The 18,590-nt window shown below is 44.7% G+C and overlaps 1 long non-coding RNA gene across 1 annotated transcript; it reads left to right on the top strand.

Annotated features, from left to right (window-relative positions):
- Window positions 1-314: 314 nt before the first annotated feature.
- On the top strand, window positions 315-3,743 carry LOC134476937 (uncharacterized). The gene is made up of 2 exons (XR_010048778.1): window positions 315-1,233; window positions 1,633-3,743. It is a non-coding gene; the product is annotated as an uncharacterized LOC134476937 (long non-coding RNA).
- The last annotated feature ends 14,847 nt before the right edge of the window (window positions 3,744-18,590 follow it).

The raw sequence follows: 18,590 nt of genomic DNA on the forward strand, positions 1-18,590 counted from the left end.
GTATCTGTTATTTTAAACATGAAACATCGCATCAGTTTGACATTAATTTATATAATGGGGACCGAAAAGGATAATGCAATCTTAGTGACCACCTCCATTTAATTAACTGACAGGGAGAGCCACTAACCAAAAATACGGAATTACCATACACAAAAACAAAGGCTGTTTGTATACTTTCCATCATGCATTATTAAAATGCGCCATGTCATTAGGGAGAATAATCAGGATGCTAGTGTAAAACCAGCCACTGATAAATGCAGACAGGAAACTTTTATGAAAGTTTGTAAATACAGTATTGTATGGAAATTCCGATGCATATTGGCTTTCCTGAGCACTGTAAAATGTTTTATTATGAAAAAAGTGGATAAGATACTTATCTTTTAAATTGGAGTTTAATATTTTATTAGTGCCAGGCACATAATTCTCATCAAATGGCAGGAAACTCTTTTTTGTATGGATATAAATGTCTAGAGTTTAATATTTCAAAGATAAGTACCTACCACTGCATCTATCACACAGCAGCTTAATGGAATTTACTTTTTCTTAAATATTTATACTGTATATGTGTTTGCTAGTCAAGTGATTACAGAGCTGTAAGGTAGAGGGTGAGGCTGGTCAGTTGTTAAGAAGAGGAGCCACACAGCAATTGGCGGGGTTTTAGTCCACACATCATTAACCTGAACAAGGAGGGAATCATTAAGTAATTCAGGCCCAACGGCTTTGAGGAGGGACAATAAGAAAAGTCTACTCTTCAAAAACAGCCTGAAAGTTTTTCTGATTTAACCTAAATTTCCAGACAACAGTTTGGAAAAATTACTTTTATTAGATTAGAACAAAAAGGGGAAGTCAGGGGTGCTTGGCTTTCAAAGGGAAATTTCATTGTGTTGAAAATCCTCCTTACATATCCCAGCCAGCTGGGGCTTTTTCCGAGGACTGAACATAGAGCTGGTCTTCAGTTCTTCAGCCCTGTAAACTCTTTCATCGGGCCTGAGAAATGCTTTCTGATCCATGCTGATACAATTACCTAGCCTTTATTGGCAATTTAGACCTGCTTTTAGGGACATTTTAGAGCAAATGATGTTTTCTTGATTTTTTTTTTAAAGCAGTGCTATTCTCTATACCTTTGGGATAAGGTAGAAACCGAGTTAGAGGCTCATTAATGGGCTGATTGTTACAGTGTGATTTTTTTGTTGTTGTGTTGATGCTACTGGAAACTGAGCGATCGACTCACAGGTATGGGCCACGTGTCGCAAGCAAAAGGGTATTTTCTTTATGTATTTGGGTGAAATATGAAGGGGGATTTACTATGGCTATACTTAGAGAGGTCTTAAAATCCTCCCATTAGTTGAAGGGTATTAAAATGGGCTCAATAAATTTTTTAATATGCACATATGCCAAGCAGAGGAGGGACCCTTCTTTGTTCTGCCGCAAGGTCCTGTCCAGCTTATGAGCCTGGGTGCATGCTGTCTATATCGAGTTTAGGGTACCCTTTACCAAAGAAGCCCTTGTACTGATAGTAAATAAAACTGACTGTCCTTAAGGGATTTCTGGGGACTTCAGTAGAGTGACATTGAAAACTGCACAGTGATGTTAGTCAGGATACAGAAGCACACAATATTTTCTGTTTTCCAGCAGTGAACTCCCTGACCTGAGATACCCAGGCAGCACTGGGTGCATCACTTAACTCAGGCACCACTCAAGTAGACCACAGCCAAAAAGGTGATGGCTGGCTGCTTTCTGCAACAAGGGAACAGACTAGGAGAAGGCTGTGCTTGGCTTCTACTGGTGCTGGGCATGTCCTGAAAGTGTCCAGCTCTGAGACCTGAGATCAGGCCTGGGAGGGACAGGGAGAGACTTGGGAGGAGGTCTCTCTTTCTCCTCCTCCCTTCTCACTCTCATCTCCCGTGGAGAGCATCAGGAAAGTGCCCCTACCGGGCAACTTTCCTGTGACAAATAAAAGCTGATAATTTAAAATGCTCTTAATCGGGCCTGTGTGAATGAGAATGAACTTGGCGACTGTAAATAAAACCTGTTAATTAAAAATGTATTCTTTTGAGAAAACAATGTTCTCCCAATCCCTGCCGGTCCCTGTTAAATGTGTTTTCCACCCTGGGCTGGATTCATACCGGTGGAGGGCAGGTGAGGCCCTCTCAGCCCTCCCTGGGAGCTCCTCCTGAGGACCTGGGGAAAGCTACTCCTTGCCGTGGCTTCTATTCGGGGCCCTTCCAGTTTCTCAGCTCCCAAGCTCCTTCCTGCTCCTCTGCCCAGCCACAAAAGGCACACCCTGTGGCACTCTGGCCTTGGCCCCTCCATCTCCTCTACCTGAGGGACCCTCCACATCCCCCGTGTGGGGCTGCTTGGAGACGTCCGCTGGCGACAGCAGTTCAGCAGTTACCGCTGACACTCCATGCCCTCTCACCTTGTTTGTTTCACCTATGGCCCTTGTTACTATTTAAAACCATCTTTACTGCTTCTGGATGGTTCCTGGATCCCACAGGGCTGTGCTATCCAAGACGCAGGGCCATCGCCCTGTCGGTTGTGTCTTCATCGCTTAGTCTGGGGAAAGGCCGCAGAAGTTTCTCAAGTCATCCTCCTTGAGAGATTGCGAAGACTCCAAAAGGAGGCGGAGCCTGAGACAGAGTCCCTCCCGAGAGGCAGCCTTGTGTCTGAGCGAGGAGGACTGCACAGCAGCGTGTACTATGCTAATGGGCCAGCAGGGGGCACTCAGGAGGCGGGCGGGAGGAAGAAACGCCCACAAAGAGGCTAAAGGTGGAGCTGGCCGTGTGCCTAAAGGAGAAAGTACATCCTTGTACAACCTCCAGTATCGCCAGTGCCTGGCAATGCCTGCGGGGTTCCAGGTTCAAGGACACCCCAGTGAAGGCTTTAGGGCAACAAGGTTTCTCCCAGCAATGGGTCATGTCCAATCGAAGGAGTGCTGGCCTTTAAACCAGATCAGGGCCACAGCCTCTTGGCCATGCCAGACTGTACTTGCCTGATCACACCAGCTTGGGGGTGTGCAAAGGGAATGAGGCTCAGTAAGATTTTCCTGTTGTGCTCTCTGGAGGTCTTTAGCCCACAGTGAATTTTTAAAAAGTAGCCAATTGGAAAAGTACCTCCAAACCAAAAAACCCTTTGGGGAAATGAGATCCCACAACCCACTCCTTAGCCTTTGGTCCAGGTACACCCTCCCCAGGCCAGAGTACAATCAGCCAGTGCCTTGCAGGGAGATTCAGGGGTGCTCGCCTCCCTCCGCTGGGCACAAGACTGTGCCTCTGTGGGTCTCCGATACTGAAAGGGGATTGGTGGAGAGATCCCTACAGTGGCTTTCCAGGCAGATGAAAAGAGTATGCTTTAAACGAGGCTTCTTCCTCTAGTGGCTACAATGAAGAAGGAGAGCACAGCTCACTGGTGTGCAGGACATGGGGGATGCAAGCCTTGGGACCCGGGAGACAGGGTGCCCAGGAGGAAACACCATTGCTTTGCAAAAAACCTTTGGCACTTCCGTCTCCACGGACCACATCCTTGTGTCTTCCCTTTCCTCATTTCCACACCACATTTTGAAAACTAAGTAAATCAAATTTGTGTACACGTAGGGTACAGAGTTGGCAGATACGGCCTCCTTTTCTGTGTCTAAATCTCATAGTCCACATATGGTGTCTCCTGCTTGATAATTCTCTGTCATCAGTGTGGCTCCCTGCATCTCTGTAAAAAACATAAATAAATAAAAATTTTTAAATTCTAAAGATGGTGCAATGAGACCTCTGTGTCAGGCGAAGCCTGCAAAGTTCGAGCTGGGTAAGAGACAAATACAAGGGAGTGATTATTGCCGGGCCATGCTGCATCCTGCTTAGCATCAGGGAATCATTTGGGGAGAGAGACTCAATTTCATAAAAATGATTTTCGAGAGCTGTTTTGTGAATAGTAGAATGTTGGGGATTTTTTTTTCCCTTTCACCCAAAATGAATAAAAACTTTATGTTCAATGTGGTACTTAGGTATTGGTTTTGTTAATTTCTTAAAACAAATTGGCTCCCCAGTAAATCCCAAACTTGGACAGGCACATTAAGCTAGCAGTGGGGAGGCTATGTGAGCATGATTATCCTGTAAGAGAATTCCCAGAATTTCATCCAAACTGTGATTTGTTCTGTTATAAAAGGCCTATAAAAGCCAGTATAGGAATTCCTGCAGGAAACTCAAGTGTTTAAATATCTGCAATTACTCTCTCATCATTAAAGAAAGATATGAAGGACAGGACATTAGCTAGCAAGAGCCAGCGCGAGGTGTGGCATGAGCGATAAATCCTGTGGGCCTGTGACACAAGCGGACCTTGAGGCATGCTCACAAATCAGTTCGTGGCTCACACTCTCTTAACTGGCTGGGAGGTGTGAGGTCTGGGAGGGGGCAGTGGAAATCAGCAATGGAAACTGCAAAGGCTGGCTCTGGTGGCCCTCCCCTGACGGGGCTCTACATCAGCAGTGGTCACCTGCTCTCTCAAGAAGCAGTGTTGATGGCAGCCACAAACATAGACTTTCACACTGGCCAATACACCATTCACAGACACCATGCATTCTGGAACTGATTCTCCAGGCTTCGGGCTCTGCTGCTGTGTTGACCTTATTGTCCTGAGTACAGCTTCCTGAGTGACCAGAGACAATGTCTTTTACTGAAAGTTCTGTCTTTAAGTGATAAGTCCTGCAGTGCTGTCTAGGGACACTCTTCCAGCTAGCCCAGCAGCTGTGTGTCACAGGTGAGGGTGCCAAGGCCCACCTGGACAGACAGACCAGCTCTGTTTCTCAAGTGAGCTCTCCCAACCCTGGCAGAAAAGCCTACTCTAGGAATCCTTGCCATTGTGGCACTTGGAAGACCACCCACCTTCCTTAGGAATCACTTGTGAGGAGAAGTACTATATAGCTCATAGCAAAAGTAGTCAAGTCACAGACCTGGGACCCAAAATGGCATCTTTTCCCATTGCCTCTATCAATTTGCAGATACCTGGGCTTCCAGGTTGACCCCTCTTTATTCTTCCAATATCTTTATAACTAGTTTCCTAAAGTAACCCCGAAGATGGGCTTCTCAGAGCTCCTTCACCCAGGAGCTGTGTGTGGTGGTCCCCAACTCCTCCCAGGAATACCAGAGGCACTTCAAGAATATATTTTGAATGGACAATGAATGGCCTTCAGGGACACATGGTGAGTGTGCACTTTTCCCTGAAGACTACGTGTTGAATGTTGGTTAATCTGCCCAGAGTCTCCTCAGAGACTTTCTGGGAAGTAGAATAGGGCCACACCTGAGGAGTGCTCACAGTCAGCTTGCCTGGGAGTGTAGGGTCCCAGCCACCAGCCTGACCTCCCAGGGACGAGGATGACATCAGCCCCTGGGATGGGATCCCAATCAGCAGGCGCCAGGGCTCTGGATGTGCTCTGACTCTATGAATTATCCTAGTGCCCCTTGCCCCCCAGTACCCAGCCCCCTGGAACTTGAAGCAATATTTTGAGGGCTCAAAGCAGACAATAAGAGAGACAGTGGAAACACCCATAGCATAGGAGAGTGTGAGCCCCCAGAATGCCTGTGTAGGTCAGAGATGACAAATGGCAGAGCCCTGAAGGTGTGCAATCCATTTATTGATCTCAAGCCCTCCCTCCTCTTGTCCTGTGGGACTCTAGGGAGAGAGAGTCACAGATTCTTAGGGCTGAAATTGTGCAGGAAGGACACAGGTTTCCTATTGGCCAGACATCTGAGGCAGCGTGGCCAAAATATGGAGCCCATTACCGGGAAATCTGGTTCATGTTTCTGATGGAGACAAATAGCCTCTCTTGGGTTGACAGTCTGGGTCTCTGGGTCTCTGGTATACCCCACAAGAGTAGGTGCCCCTTCTCTCCCTGGCTGCCTGATGTGCCAGAGCCAGGGTTGTAGAATAACAAAAACCAGGAGAATGGACAATAGAAAAACTTGACAAGGACTGACTGTATTGGCTGTATGCTAGATTCTCTCTCTCTCTCTCTCTCTCTCTCTCTCTCTCTCTCTCTCTCTCTCTGTCCTCTCTCTCTCTGTCCTCTCTCTCTCTCTGTCCTCTCTCTCTCTCTGTTCTCTCTCTCTCTCTCTCTCTCTCTCTCTCTGTCCTCTCTCTCTCTCTCTCTCTCTCTCTCTGTCCTCTCTCTCTCTGTCCTCTCTCTCTCTGTCCTCTCTCTCTCTGTCCTCTCTCTCTCTCTGTCCTCTCTCTCTCTCTCTCTCTCTCTCTCTCTGTCCTCTCTCTCTCTGTCCTCTCTCTCTCTGTCCTCTCTCTCTCTCTGTCCTCTCTCTCTCTCTGTTCTCTCTCTCTCTCTCTCTCTGTCCTCTCTCTCTCTCTCTCTCTCTCTCTCTCTGTCCTCTCTCTCTCTGTCCTCTCTCTCTCTCTGTCCTCTCTCTCTCTCTGTTCTCTCTCTCTCTCTCTCTCTCTCTCTCTCTCTCTCTGTCTGTCTCTCTTTTCTTCCTTTCTTTCCTTTTTGTTCAGTACTTGAGGCAGGGCCCTCACATTGCGCTATATCCCCAGCTCCTTTTATTTAATTTTATTTTCTTTTTATTTACAGACAGGGTCTTGCTAAGTCATGAAGTTATCAGGACTGCACTCAAATTTGTGATCCTGCTGCCTCAACCTCCCCGAGTGCTAGGGTTATAGGCGCGCATCACCACATCCAGTTTGCTGAGAACACTTTTTATCACGTTTGCTGACTGAGTTGATCACTAGAAGAGGCACCATGGAATCGATGTTTCTGTTTCTAGCTCTATGGATTGTAACAGGTCACTCAACCCCACCAGGCCTCCATGTTGTTGTCTGTGAAACAAGAGTGGTTTCATATCACCCCCTCGCCCTTGGCCAAAGGAAACAAATAAAATCTTTCCCAAGTGCATAATTTCTCAATCCACTCATTCTTTCCAGAACCAGCTCCACGGAGGTTTATGGGAATCAGTCCCAAGAACAAAGAGGGAAAAAAAAATGAAAATTTAGCATTCTAAACTGCAGAGCGAAAGACTTATTCTGCAAAGGGCCAGACAATCAAAACTTCAAGTTTCACACCCCCAAGGTCTCTGATGTAACGACTCAGCTCCACATATGGAAAACTATGATATGTAAATGAACGTGTGTGGTTCTATCCCAGGAATACTTTGTTACAAAGACAGACCAGCCTGGCAGGGCGCTGGCTACAGACCCCAGGCCAGAATTTGTTTACCGCGTCTTAATTCACCAATGCATATTTCCCATTCCTGTCAAGGCATAAAAATAAGGAATTACTTCAAAGTGGTTCTGTGATGTAGAAATCAGATAATGTCATCTCTCCTCCAAAGAGCTTTCCATTTCAGAGATGTCCTAAACAAAACAAGGTGACACTAACCAAGCTGTTTGAACTACGAATAATAGAAGATCTCTAATTCTCGTAAGTGGATGAGCCTGGGGTTTTAATCTTAAACATAGGGAGTTCATGAATGCAAGTCTCTGGCATGGTTTACTGAATTATAATTGACAAAAGAAACAGTAAAAATAGATTAATGCTAACATGAGTGATCAATTTTCCCCTGAAGTACCATGCAGGATTACTCTGCACAGTTACTTCATTCTTAAGGCTTCCCTCTGACAGGCTCAGACCCTCTAGAGTAGGCACCGGAATTCCTTGTACTGCACTGGGGTGACGGTACCATGTTTCAAAGTTATTCAGAACCTGATTGGCCGTGTTCTTGCAATACATTTTCCTAACCTCAAGATAAAGATCCATGCATCTCTTTACCCTTTAAACAAAAAAGCTATTGTAATAGCATGTAGCGTGAGGCATGGTCTGAATACCAAAACCTGTACATGCGCTGCTAAACTGTTTAAGTATGGAAGAAGTAGTGTCTAATAGCATCAGGAAATTGAAATTTAAAAATTTTTCTCACTCACTTATTTGATGAGAACTGGGGATGCTGACAGGTGAAGCAGAAAGCCATTTTTCAAGTTAAATGCCAAGTGGTTATATAGCATAATATTCAGTCAAAATTAACCACCTCACTGCTGTACTGACACCCAGCGTATTTAATGCCAACTGTTCCTGCAAAGAAAACGGCAGTCCTTCGGGAATGCCTGCAGAGGGGGAAAGAAACTGTTATTAATACTTCAGTTACTTGGTAGGCGCCCCAGCCCTCTGAGTGGGAGAAAAGGACTGGCAGTCACCCCGACTCTTGCAGCCACTGCAGAGGAGCTGAAGTTGCTGTGCGCCACCTGGAGCCCCTCTGAGTATTCCAAACCAAACCCCGGACATTTCTGGGTTTGCATATGCTTCACGCAGTCTCCCCACAGGCCAGGTAGACACCTGCTTGCAGGCTTAGGGGCCTGGGAGGTAAAGAGACTGTTACGGATTAAAAACTGGTGGTCAACTTAACTCCAGCTGGATTAAATCAGCTTGGTGCTAACCAACCGTAGATGGTCCACCTGAGGGAAGTTGCTAGCATAGAGACGCGGAGAAGATGAGGGAGGTGTTATAGGTTCTCCTACGTGTTGCTGTTTGAGCCATTGGTTCTCCTGGAGGAGCTCGTCATGACTAGCTTCCCCAGTGTGAGTTCGACCCTTGACATTGGAAGAGCTCGGGACCTTGTTGGTGAGAGTGGCTGTGGTTCACTTTGGGGAGGCTCTGGTCCTATCATCCAGCATTGTTTCCTGGCTCTGGAGCCGGAGACCTGTGCTGCTTGATCTCCAGGACAAACTGGTCATACTGGCTTCCTGGCATGTACTCAATTGTGCTTATCAACAGAAGAGCTCGGGGCCTCCAGGTTGCTGAGGATCGCTGTGGTGCTTTTCAAGACAGCCCTGGTCTTTATTATGAGTGTGACTTCTCCGCTCCAGTGTAGAACCCTCAACCTACCAGCACAGCTCCTTCACCCTGCTGGCATAGACTTTCTAGCTTCCACCATTGACTTTTGTGCCTTCCCAGCACAGATCCATAAAAGAGACTGGTGTGAGCCCTTCTTGTGGGCCCTACACCTCCAGTTGGACTTGTGGGAGGCACTGTCAAGGACTGTAGGTTTTCGTCTGGACTCATGTAGGACATTGCTTTGGGACCCAGGCCCTTGGCTGAATATTCTGAGTCTTAAGTGTTGTGGTCAGATTTCCTGCACTTTCTTGTGTTAACTTTGGTGACCATTATAAAATAATATTATAAATTCTATGTCCTGATTCTAATTGTTCTCTGCACAACCCATGACTACAACAGAGACCATTGCCCTTTAGTACCCTTTAGATTGTATAGCAAAGCTACCAGAGAGTCAGTGATGGATGTGTCCCAGAGCAACATGTGGAGGGTCCATGAGAAGACAAAAAGGCATCGTCACTTGGTAGCATTTGGGTTGCAACAGATATCTGGGAGACAGAAGGACAAGAACAATTCGGGGTTGGAAATTGTCCCAAGTCTCTCCCTGGACTGATTGTATTAGTGAATGTGCTTCAGGGGTCTGGCTAATGGCCCAGGGGGTGTATCCTTCAGATTCCAGCCACAAGGGCAGATTGAAGAGTTTACTTGGGAGTTAAATCCTCAGTGATTGAGTGGCTAGAGGAGCATCTCTTTCCTTGCTGTAAAGGTAGTGACCTTCATCTCTACAGCACAGTGTCCTGTGATGGCTCTTGAGTGCCCTGGAAACTGGCAGGAACCGAGGGAGAGTCAGGTGAGGTCTAGGGCCATTAAACGTTTATTGAATTCTTCCTGCCAGATCTTGAAACTTTTCATGTGTTGAGCTTTTCATTTCCCTCTGGGTGTTTCACTGGCTTTTCAGACCACCCTGAAAGACAAGAAGGCTGAGGTTATTGAGGTCTCCAGGTATCAGAAGTAGAAGCAGGTCCACAGAGGAGAGGATATGGCTTGTCCCAAGTCATGGCTTCTACAAGCGAATGAGCCCAGGGCAGGATCCTGTGCCCTAGGCTTCTAGACTCATGCGACTTCTGTAAAATAATCAACATTAAAAATAACCTTTAACAAGGGATATAAGCTCTTGAAAACTTTCTGCTCACTTCTGAGAACTTAACTAATCCAGAAAAGTTAATATAACCTTTTAAAGATATACTTTAAATCCTACCTTTTACCAACTAGTAATAACATATAGCTCAATTTTGTCCACCTTTCTCTCTCTCTCCCTTTTTCACTCTCTCCCCTTTTCTCTCTCTCTCCCTCTCTCTGTGTGTATGAAAGAGAGGGAGAGAAAGATACAAAGATAGACAGAGACAAAGACACAGAGAGACAGAGTACGAGGAAATCTTACTTTTCTGAATTTTAAATTAATATATATGTCAGTAAAGTCACTTGAAGACAGCTTTAAAATGTATCATTTATATAGGTCATTTACTCAATCTATTAGTATTGGGTGCTGGTTATCTAGATCTTTTTTCTGTCACTTCTGGTAGCCCTGCAGATTTGGCCTTCTCTATATAATTTCTCATCAGCAATACTGAACCCAATTCTTGGAGGCAGATTTCTACATGTGAAATTACCAGGTCATAAAGAAGGTCTTATACCTATTTCAGGAACCTGGAATCTCTCTGAGCTAGATCTAGTCTGTTTCTTCATGCTTCCCAAGCCAGTCTCTGTGGCCTCATTCAGAATGATGGCAACCACTGGGGACTTTTTGGAGCTGGTCCTGGGGTTCTCTATGTTAACACTGCTGATCTGAAAGACCAGATCTTCCTGTTGTAGAGTTTCCTGGTCATTTCAGGGTCTTTAGCAGCACTTCAGGCCTGTACTCACTGAATGCCAGTACCACTATCTCACTCACGGTAGCCAAAAATGCTTCCAGAGATTACCAGCCGTCTCCAGAGGGATAGTCTCCCTTAGGAAGAGCCACTGAGCTAGGTCATGGTTTGTGTAACCATGAGTCAGCAATCCAGTATGTGTGTGTGTGTGGGGGGGGAGTTTTGTTTCAAGAAAAAGTCAGGGGATTCTTACAAATTCAGCCTCATATAATATATGTGGGGCCATGCACACATCAGAGGACCAGCGAAAGTTAGCTCCTCCCATTTCTTCAGCACTGAATTTGTACCTCTCCATTGCCTGATGTTTATTTTGGCATGAGGCATGATCACAGTATGTCGTATTACTGCTGTTGATCCCTTTCAGAGTGCTCCTGCTTTCTTCACATGCACTTATCCCATCATCCTTGCCGCTTTCTGAAGCAGTTCTGGAACTTGTCTTTTGTGAGTGTCTGTATGAGGTGCAATAAAAAATACAGTGAGCACTACTGCTGGGTGCCATCTCATGGGAAGGCAGGCTTGCAGAAACACCACGGTGTGTCCTCATCCACCCTACTCACTGAATCTGGCGCCATGGGACTTCCAGCTCTGTCCCAAAGTCAAAATGACCATGATCCTTGGGGCAGCCACGACAGTGCAACTAGAGACACTTGTATGGCTGTTATTTCATTACTTTTCTTCTTCCGTTAGACCCTATGAATCTCTCAGTACAGTCTTTCTGACCCACTTTATTGCCTTGGACATCAAGCATAGTGTTCAAACACATTAAATGAAACCGAACGAATGAACCTAAAATGAGACTAAGATTTCACCTATTCCTGTTTGCAGACATAGGCACATAAGATATACTCATGCACACCTGCGTGTGCTCACACAACCACCAACAGTAGTCAGCCACCAACTACAAGCTCATCTCTTACTTTCAACTACATGGTGATACCTGAGGGCAAACTTTCTCTGGGAGAAGCACTCAAATTTCCCTAAATCGGCATGAGATAACATTTGAGTAATTGCAAGCAATGCATTTTCTGATGAGGTAGAATCTCTAATTTTACATAAGGGCACTTGGGCTTGTCTAAAGAAATGGAAACTTTCTCTACTGTTTCAAGAGACGATTTATTGCATTGTTTACACACGTCCTTTTATGGAAAATCCTGTTAATTTTGGGGAAGAAATGAATACTCCACACTAAATAGAGTAAGAACATAAACCTTTAATAAATAATTATAACAGTTTATAAATATTTAAGTAGTAAAATCTAAAAGGTCTGAGGGGCTGGAGAATGCAAAGGAGAAGATCTGACTTGTAGGACACTAAAAATAGTTCCTGACACATGTGTTTTTAGTCTTTTCAGGCAGCTGAATGTGCATTGGGGTCTTTCTGTGAAAAAAATGGTCCAAGCAGAGTGACCATCCTAGGATTATTAATGAGGGAGCTCTTGAAGGATTGACCAAAGGGCTCAATAAAAGGGAAAGAATTCTCTACACCTTCCATTTGTTGATCTTCTTTTTGGCCACAGACACCTAAAAAAAAATCCACATTGAATTCTGCATATGCAGAGGCAACCCATCAGGCCATTCAGAGCCAATCAATGTTCAGGAGATGCCAGGAAAAGCCAGCAAGTCATTTTATGAGAATACAGGGTACAGAGCTGGGATTCATTGCTTTGGAGAGATCATTCCATTGACATCTACAAGCATTTATGATTCAAGAACTACTATTATCCTTTTGATTACATAGGACACAATTGAGACCTAGAGAGCCTAAAAAACACTACCTACCTCCATGTGTTACTGATTAGTGTGGCTTGACTCAGGGTCCAGGCAATGTTTTAGGGAAATGTGCTTTTTCTAAGAAAGAACCATAAAAGGTGGTTTCTGTCTGTTCTTCTTTATGTGTCTAGCTGCAATAACCCCATGGAAAATGTGAGGGGAAGCAGTCTCCGGGGAAACAGATGCTGAGGACAGAAGAGAAGAGAAATGGGGATAATTTGGGGCATTGATGACCACAGAGCAACTTACCAGGCCATCTCCAGGGGACACCTACCTGTGGATGTACAATGCTATGTTCTCTAGTTAGATACAACAGCAGGCAGCACACCTACAAAGAACTGGATGTGGCGCTGTATGTGTGAATGATGCTTCAGAAATCATGATCAGTCAGCAAGTACTCTACATAAGGCCCAACTCCTATCAACGAATGCTCCTGAGGGCCTCTTCAACACCAACTTTTAGTCTTTTTTTTTTTTTAATAAAAATTCCTTCCTTTCACCCTCCAGTATGCCCTCTCCCTCATTCTGTGTCAGGTATGTACCTGAAATTGTGCACATGTACCACCATGCCTGGTGAGGGAGTGCTGATTGGTGCAGCAAGCAGCAAAGCTGTGCCCCTGAACTACTGTGATTGGTTCACAAATAGTTTTGGCTTTCATTTTGCTTCCAATGAGATAGGTGAGGTGTTTTAGGGTTCCCATTAACCACAAAAAAAAATCTTTCTCATTTTTCTAGAACAGAAGTTCTCCCCCACCCCCAGGTTTGAATGTGAAAACACAGTACTCCAAAATTCTTTGCCTACTATCTTTCAAAGGAAAGAGATAATCATATGTTAAAGTTGAGGCAGTGGGGCTGGGGATTTACCTCAGTGGCTTAAGCACCTGGCTGGCAAGCATAAGGTTGTGAGTTCGATCCCTGGTACAAAATTAAAAAAAAAAAATTGACACTATAAGAGGCAGAATAGAGAGGAAGAAAAGAAAATGATTTTCAAGTGATCTGCAAGTCCTTCATACACTTAGACAGATGTCCCAATTATGTGAGTCAACAAATTCCTGTTACTGTTCTAATGAAGTGGAGTTGGAATTCCCATCAGTTGGAAATAGAGCCATTGGAGCGGATTCCTGTGCATATGCCATCCACCCAGTATTTCAACAGAACCTCTTAGAGAGTGTTCTGGGATCTGTGCTGGAAATCACCATTAGATGTTTCTAACTCTTATCTAGGGCCCCACCAATGCACAAGCATGAGGGTCTTCAGCAACCCAGTGCACAACTGGAGAAAAGATGATTATATTAAAATTCTGAGTTCCAAATTTAGCACATAGCAAAAGAGGAGGGGAAAAAAACCCCAAAAGGGAGGCTTTAGAAAGTTTTTCCCAATTATCAGGGTCCCTGCCAATCCAGTGAAGTTCCCCACAGTGCAAAACAGCTTCTCCTTTCAGAGAATATGCATGTGGCTCTCTGGACTCCTAAGTCAACCGAACCATGGTCAGAAGACCAGAGAAGTTACCTCTAAAGAGTGAAATGAGGCTATCCAATTTTAGGACCTGTCTATGTCATGCATTCTATTAAGATGGGCTGTCAACAAACTTAGCTTTTAATCATTGCTTAAATGTTTGTCGTAATGGATGCTTACTCTCTGTCTTCTATTTCATGAAAGAAAAAGAAAATGACCAAGTACCTCTTGTGGTCTACCATGGAGCAGAGGTTCGATCTCCCTCGTGTAATCATCTCATTCCTCTTTCCCTGCCCTGCTGTGTAACGCAGGAGAGACCCCATTACCATTCATTATCACCAAAGTTAGACATTACACAGGGTGGTGCCTAATGTCTGTTAGAAGCTGAGGCAGTGGTTGATGGTCTAGAATTGGCAAGAAAAAGTTCATTTGTTTTAAGGTAAAATTTGCATGGCTCTTTCCTCTTCTACATCTGCCCACAAGAGAGATTCACCTCCGTTTCCCTGCACCTGAACCTTGAGGAGCTGGATTTTCCTCCGTGAGCCCTTTCCTGTTTAAGGGCCCACATCTCTCCAGCTCCATCATAATATACCTGAGCAGTTCCACCAACTGACAAGCAAGGGCTAAAACTCACTCAGCGCTCCATGTCTGGTGACATGTGTGAAGCTCATGAGTGGTGACTGCTCTGTTGTCAGGCTCCAATCATACTCAAGATCCATTTCCTGAAGAAACGTCAATGTCAGTGTTTCCTAGTTGTTTGTAGGACTCTGATCACATTGATATTCAGAAGCTCTTGCTGTCTGTCTGCAGCCCTTAGCTTTGTACAATGTCCTGTTTCCTGCCTACCCATGCTAGTTGGAGGGAGACTCACCAAACCACAACACACCTTTGTGCATCTCTGTGTATCAAACTATTTTCCTTTTTAACAGGTCTCTGAATTCTACAACCTGCCACTCTGGAGCCTGCCTACATTGACAGAATCTTCATGACTACCCTCAAAGAAATCTCCACTAGATCTCTCTGAATATTGGACCCATCAACCCATTGCTACATGTGATCTTTTGTTCCCAGGTGTGGGTTCTGGCTCGTTTCCTGTCAAGACCGGTGCTCACAGAACAGTAGGGTCAGGTCTACTGTTTGTCCTCATAATACTCACTGATGAGGACTGCATGGGACACACACTCACACATACACACACTCAAACACACACACAGAGGCAGACAGACAGAGAGACAGTGAGACAGAGACAGAGAGAAAGAGAGGCAGAGAAAGTTAAACTGACTGGCATAGCTATTGTCTTACAATAGGCAGAAATCTGACCTCAATGGCCCTGGGAATATTGTGAGTCACTTTTTCTGGTCTGGGGGAGATTCCAGAATGCTGTGTAGACTCTGAAACGGCCACTTTGAATGTAACAGAGGATAAGAAAGTAGACAGCCCACAACCAGGTAAGTTTGAACCAATCAGAAAAATCATGATACTCCAGACCCAGAAGGGACCTTAGGAACGATCTAATTATAGCTCCTTAACTTACAAGTAAGCAAATTAAACCTGAGAGGCATATAATTTACCCAAAGTCACACAGCAAAGTAATAGAAGAGTCTATACTAGAATCTACATCTTCTAATCCTTTATGTGTTGTCTATGCCTTCACCAATTAAAAATCAATTTCAGGTTAGTTCTGATCCATTAGGAGTTCTTCAAAATGGGGTCTTCAAATTTTTAATAAGTATGATATAAAGATTATGTTCTGTAGGCAGATAAATGCAAAATGATAACTAAAATATTAACCCAATTTATTGATTCAGAACACAATGTTAAATATACAAAGGCAATATTATATTGGTAGTATTCCTCAACTTTAATTGATTGTGGAATTCTTTCTTTGAGCATTAGTGTAGTGGGGCACATGAAAAAGGAAATGGGGAAATAACAAAAGTTATTAATGAAAGTGGACATTTTTGCTACTCAGAGCCCAACATCTACATGGCTTTTAGCCTTTGAATGCCTGGATACAGGCACGCACCACAAGAAATGTGATCTTGTTTACTCAGAGAATTATAGGTTTTTACTCCTTGAGAAAGTCTAGAGATTGAAACTTGGACATGGGAAGTATGATGCCCTCTTGGTGCATTCATGCTGCTAGAACAAAATAGCACAGATTGAGTGGCTTCCAACACAGAGAATTCACTGCTCACAGTTCTCGAGACTGAGAACTGTTCAAGGTCGAGGAACTCATAGGTTTGTTGTCTGGTCTTTATATGGCAGAAAGGGCAAGGAAGCTCTGTGAGCCATCTCAGAGGGCATGAATCCCCTTCCTGAGGGTCCACACTCACGGTCTAATCCTTTCCAAAGGCCCACTTCCTCATGCTGTTACACTCGGGTTGGTTACACTTCAGCATGTATCTCGAGAGGACATAATTGTTCAGCCCAAAGCAGTTGCCTTCCTGTTTCATGAAACTTTAAATGAAAATTTCATTTAAAAAAGTTAATATTTAAATCCTAAAAAGTATCCATTCCTGATTACCTCTAATGCGCAGTGGCCTCTGAGCAGTTGAGCACATGGGGGTGTACTTTACCAGTTCAAATATGGCCCCATCTAAGACTCCTGACGGGTCCCTCTAGAGCCATTGCACACAGAATGGCACAAAGGGGATCTCAGTTGTGCAAATGGACCCATCAGATCAACTCCCTGGTTGGCTGTGGCACTAGTTATGCGAAGAAAAGGCATTATATTACTCTGTCTTACCACATATTTCCAATTGAGTTATCACAAGGGTATTACAAAAAAAAATCATAGTAGTTGGCAGTAACTCAGTAAATAAAATCACCACTTTAATTGCTCCAGTGTAACAGGTCGATCATTATCAAGAAAGGTTTTGATATATTTTTTAATTAAATAGTGACTTTGTTGATCGATTTCACTGATAATCAAGCAATCCCTTTCTCATTCCCTACCCTCCAAAATGGTTTGCTTCATGAATAGTTACTAGGTGGCAGACACTCGGAGACCTAGTCTTAGCTCTGCCACTAGCCGGCAGTGTGCAGCTTTAGGCCAATGGCATCTGCACTCTGGGGACCTCAGTTTTTCACTCTGCAAGGGGTCAAGAGGAACAGGTATTCTCCAGAACCCCATCTTACTGTGGGATTCTGTTAGGCCAATGCATGATATTGTATTGGTGGACAATATTTTCACATCAACAGCAGCTTGCACTTTGCTCATTCATATGGCAGCAGAGCTCTGTATGGGCCAACAGACTCCTGTAGAGAGCCCTGGCAGCTGGGCTTTCCAGCAGCACTTGGTGGATGCTCCCTACACCTGTTTTCTAGTCTGCAAAATGGGACAGCACTGTCTGATTTACTTGTAAAAATCTCCCTGTCCCATCTCATGGATGTCACAACTTGAACCCCATGGCCCCACCTGTCCTAACCTCTAGGGTGTTTCCTGGCATTGTTCTCCTTGACTCCGCTCTTGGTAGGAGAGGGCAGCCCAGGGCTTTAGTCTTTTCCTTGCTACAACCCTGCTCTACTTCTTACTGATTAAGTCACTAGGACAAGTTGCTTGAACCCATGGGATCAGGCGGAAAGTTAAAGTAAACAAATGGGTTATCAGGCAAACCTCTTTCGTAGATCACAGCGAAAATCCGTGATGGCAATGCACAGAAGAAGCAAGGGCCAGACTGGCACATGGGGTGTCATTTTAGTTTTAGACACTGCTGTCAGTACTGTACCCCACAGTGGTCTGCAAAAAAAAAAGGTTTGAAACAAAGAATTCAAGAAATAGTGACTGTGAGGAAATCCAGGTATTCCTGTGACCATTGCTTTTCTCACCCTTTCTGGCTCTCTCTCTCTCTCTCTGTCTCTCTCCTTCTCTCTGTCTCTCTCTCACTCTTCATCTCTCCTCTCTGTCTCTCTGTTTCTCTCTGTGTCTCTCTCTGTCTGTCTCTGTCTGTCTCTCTGTCTCTCTCTCTCTTTCACTCTGTCTGTCTCTATCTGTCTCTCTCTCTCTCTTTTTCTCCTTTCTCTTCTTTCTATTCTCTTTTTTATTACAGCATTGGGGATTAAACCTAGAGCCTTTGCACTGAGCTACATTCCAAGCTCTTTTTAAAATTTTCTATTTTGAGACAAACTCTCTCTAGTTTTCCTGGGGTGGGGGGTTAGAACTTGTAATCCTCCTGCCTCAGACTTCCAGAGTACACAGACTGTGGGCCTGTGCCACCACCCCAGGTTGGACATTGCACTTGGGTCATCTCACCAGTCTCCCACCTTCCCAAGCCCACAGTGCAAGTACATGGCCCCAGCCCCTCCACACAGTCTGCGGACAGCTGTCCGGACTTCCAGCCTACACCAGCTACTTGTCCCAGCTCAGTCCTCCCTGGTCCCTTTCTGGCATGAAAAAAACTATCTCTCTAGCATCTTTTTTTCAAGGGTTCTATAATGATAAAGTGACTTTCTCGGTGACAAGTATACACGGGTGTTTTTCCTCTGATGCTTCCTTGTTATCTATGGAGGTGATCATGGTACAGACAACTGATAACTCTCACCTAAATTTTTAACTCTGTGTCATGTTGGTCAAAGGGGCTAGAAGGTTTGTCAGATGCCTTTGTTGAGTGTCCCAGTCCAC

The sequence above is a fragment of the Cavia porcellus genome, unplaced genomic scaffold (genome assembly GCF_034190915.1).
Source record: "Cavia porcellus strain 051 isolate PalLab524CR breed Dunkin Hartley unplaced genomic scaffold, mCavPor4.1 scaffold_7, whole genome shotgun sequence".
Taxonomy (NCBI): Eukaryota; Metazoa; Chordata; class Mammalia; order Rodentia; family Caviidae; genus Cavia; species Cavia porcellus.